We start from the raw sequence: 4,195 nt of genomic DNA, 5'->3' as shown, positions 1-4,195 counted from the left end.
TTTTTCATACATTTCAATGATCTTGTTTATCAAATATATTGATAAGATTGCACGGATAATGGTTCTCAAAACTTAGGGCAGTGTTTCTCAAACTTGTAGGCCTACTGGTAGACTTATAGGCTAATTTATGTTCATGCCTCTTCCCCTCCCCTTTGAAGTTCAAAATAAAGAATGACGTGAGAAAAGATCAATAGCTTTTAAGACTACATTTCGTAAATGAAGTTTCAACAAGAAAAATTACAAATTGAACTGAACAAAATCCACGATTAAATCTAATTTTTCATTGTAATTCCTTCAATTAATTTTTTAAAAATATTACAAAGTCGATCACCAAGCAAAAGACGTAATAAAATGGCCCAAAGTATATGGGACATTTAATTGACACATTTCATCTTACAGCTTCAAAAATTATAGTTGGCCTTTATAAAAACAAGGATCAGATAACAGGCGACATTTACCTTTTGGTTCATTGATATGAGTACAAGATAACTAGAAGATAGGAGATAACTTTGTGGAAGTCATTTCATTACGTCCTCCAATAGATCAGAAGTGTTTTAATTTTAATTTCCGTTGGGCATGAACAAACGATGCGTGGGATGGGTAGGGTGGAATTTATAGGAAGATTTTTTGTTTGCTTTAGGTCTAAGTAATCAATTAGTATCATGACAAGAATCACTGAGTGTAACAAGAATCAATTCATATCATGACAAGCATGGGCGTAACCAGGAATTCTTTTCCGGGGAGATTTTTTTCTCCCCCCCCCCAACCCGACCAAATAAATATATATATTTCTATGCTTATACATGTGTGTCTGTACATAATTAATCTTTATTACATTCTAACCCTTCATTCTTTAGGAAGACGTTTATTGTACCCTAAAATAGGTCCTTCTTGGGGTTAGTGTGAAAATTGTAGACTCCCCGCCCTTGCCAGCAAGAGAGTCTGGGGGAGCGCTTAACGTACCACCGTTGAAATTGCGCAGAGAGCGAGTCGTCATACTATCTCACGAGAGCTATATGCGGCTGGAGGAGGGATGTCCACTCAAATTGTATAGTTACCTATTGTTAGTATGAAGTTACTTTGAAGCGTCAACCAATAAATGGGACTAGTTCAGTTTATACCACCACTTTAAAAAAAAAATTCCACTTTCAGTCCTTGTCTATAGAGCAGATGATGTAAAGGTCATCTTTTTTTTTCTGTGGCCTACGTTTAACGAGGGTGTCATGTGGCCAGCACAACGACCAACTGCCTTTACTTTTCCCCAACTAATGTCAGGTACTTTTATTAGAGCTGGGTGGACTTAGAGGCGGCCAAAGAACCCGAAATTAAAAATCCCAGTCTTTACCAGGATTCGAACCACCACTTCAGTCAAGTATAATTTCTTTCGAGATACCTAACAAAATGATAAATTATCAAGAGTTAATTAACTAAAGGGTTAATTATATATATATTTTTTAAAATTGATTCTTGTGTTGTCAGGTAAACGAAATAAGTTTGCACATTTTCCGCTTGATCCGAGATTGAATGTGGGAGAAATAAACGTGTACAAACTTTGTACCAGACAGACCGACAGACAGAGTATGTTGATATAAGCGTTGTAAAAATAAATGTCTATGCATCCGATATGGTTTAATTTGTTTTTCTTTGAATGTCTTCTGATGTAGTTAATGATTCAAGTACGCTTAGTATAATTTCAGTTTCGGTTTTTACATCAATTATAAATATACAAACACCAGTGATAAAAATGAGATTACATTCTATTGTTTGTATTATCTTAAGTGTGCTACTGTTTTTTTTTTGTTTTGTTTTTTTTTAATATTATTTTTATGACGTCTTTTAAATGTTTAAAAAAAAACGATATTACTTTAGCAAGGTGGCGTGGACGTTTTTAGCGGCCCCCGAAAGGGGAAAAGACGCTATTAGTTTTGTGTGGCCTGTCTGTCCGTCCGTCCCGTTTAGATCTCAGAAACTAGAAGAGAAAATGAAAATAGGACATCATTATCATTCAAAGTTCTGATGCAACGGTTATTTTTTCTTTTTCGAAAGTGAACCATCTAATTTTAAAAATTACACCACTTTTAAATGAAAAACTACAAGGGGATGTAACTTTTTGTTTACAAAAGTTCATGGGCGTCTTCATAATAACTCGAGCTTCATTCATAGATTCGCGCATTGGTACAAAAAATTTGCATCTAAGGTCACAATGGTAAAAGTGTCAATGGATCATTATAAAATATATTTTTCATTTATTAACTAACTCATTGATTCAAATATTGTTTTTAAAAAAGAATTTTAATTCGTTTTAGTTATACATTAAATAATAACGAACTACTTTTAAAGCGCGCAGTTTTGACATATCCTCATTATTGGGGCCTACATTTGACAGTCTAAATAAGAGTAAATAGAGCCCAGATCTAGATATATTTATAATATATAATATATTACAAATGTATTGATAATTTGAACAGAATTTTTATTATTAAGGCAATAACTTATCTTCTGACAGCTTAGGGGTGCAGATTTATTTTTTATTAATATTATTTAAACAATAGTATCACATTAAGAAATTAATCGGATACGAACAGCATAGTAGGCTACACCATTATCCGGTAACAAAAGGCCTACTATTCATGATCATAACATTGTCCTAGATGTAGTAATTTGAAGATTAAACGTGTAAATTCATACGAGTTCTAGTCTAGAACTATAGATGCTGTGGCTGAGGGGTAAAGCACTTGGAACCGTAAGTCCCGTGTTCGAATCCTGGTGAAGACTCTCGGTGGACTTTTCGGGGGCCGATTTTGAGTTTGTGTTTCCACACAAACTGTCTTTGTAACCTTGTTTGTTTTTTACATGGATTTTAACTCTTAATATTAGGCCTACAGATTTGGTGAAAGCAGGGCAAATTTTAAAAACTCGTAAAAGCTTGTTATAGATATATTGCAACTATGGGATTTTTTTAAAATTTAAAACTGTTAGCAGTGTTCATATATTATAATTAGTCTATATAGAAATTATTAATACAATTATAAATGCAAACTAAAAATGTTAACAAAGACAGATACACTTCATAAATTGGTATAGTATTTTTTAAATCCCACCACTTTTACTTTACACAAATGTGTATAACAAACCAAAAATGTACAGATTACCATACTCTCAAAGTCCGAAATTTGTAAAATTGTAAGTGGCGCATCTGAATCAGAAGTAAAAAAAAAATTGCTTACGAAAGCAAAAGGTTGGCCACCCCTGGACTAAACAGACAGACAGTGACTAGACAGACAAACTGTCAGAGTCGCTAACTTTTCATTCACAACACCCTACACAATAATCGTTGATGAAAATGACGATCAAAGATTTGGAAGAGGAACAAAAAAAAAACTCATAAAATATTTTGTGCCTTCTTAAGTAGTCTAGTTGATCGACGGAGTTGAAAGAATCTTTTTTATTTCACATTCTTTTCACATACCTGATTGAGGGTGTTTTTGTCAGACTTATAGTCTTGGTCTTAACTTCTAGCACCAGATGGCTATTAGACAATTATACCGATGTAGGCGTATTATTATTTTTTTATTGTAGAACCTATAATAACTTGAAAAAAATTCTTTTTAAAACAAAATTAAATAAAACTTTTATTCTAAATAAGACAAATTCATTGAAATGAAATAAATCTTTTAGTAATAATATATAAGGTGTGGAAACACAAACTCAAAATCGGCCCCCGAAATAGTCCACACAGGCAGGTAAAAAGGCAGGTATCAAAATTTTCAGAGAGAATATCAGAATGAAATTCTACCAAAGGCAAATGACAGAGAAGATAGGAGAAAGAAGGTTGACCGATCTTGTGTGGTGCCCCAACGGTCAAGCAGACAAAGGTATAGGTGAAGGTGAAGTTAGATGTGAACCTTGCCTAACTGATGTCATATAATGATTTTCTAATAGATCTAATTGTTTTGTAAAGAGTCAATCTCTTTTTCAAAGCCTAAAAAAAATATGGTAAATGACAAACTCCTTTACTGTATAGCCTCCGTGTTTGTTACTATTAATAGTGAATAGTTGTAAAAATGGTGTATTCTTATGAAAAAACTGCTTGCATTTTTTATTTTAAAAATTAAATATTTCGCTTTCAGAAAAGAAAAAAGTAGCCGTTGCATCAGAACTTTGAAGGGTCTAAAATACTATGATGTTGGATTTT

The sequence above is a fragment of the Biomphalaria glabrata genome, chromosome 1, assembly GCF_947242115.1.
Source record: "Biomphalaria glabrata chromosome 1, xgBioGlab47.1, whole genome shotgun sequence".
NCBI lineage: Eukaryota > Metazoa > Mollusca > Gastropoda > Planorbidae > Biomphalaria > Biomphalaria glabrata.
The sequence above is the reverse complement of the archived record's forward strand: the minus strand, read 5'-3'. Positions refer to the sequence as shown.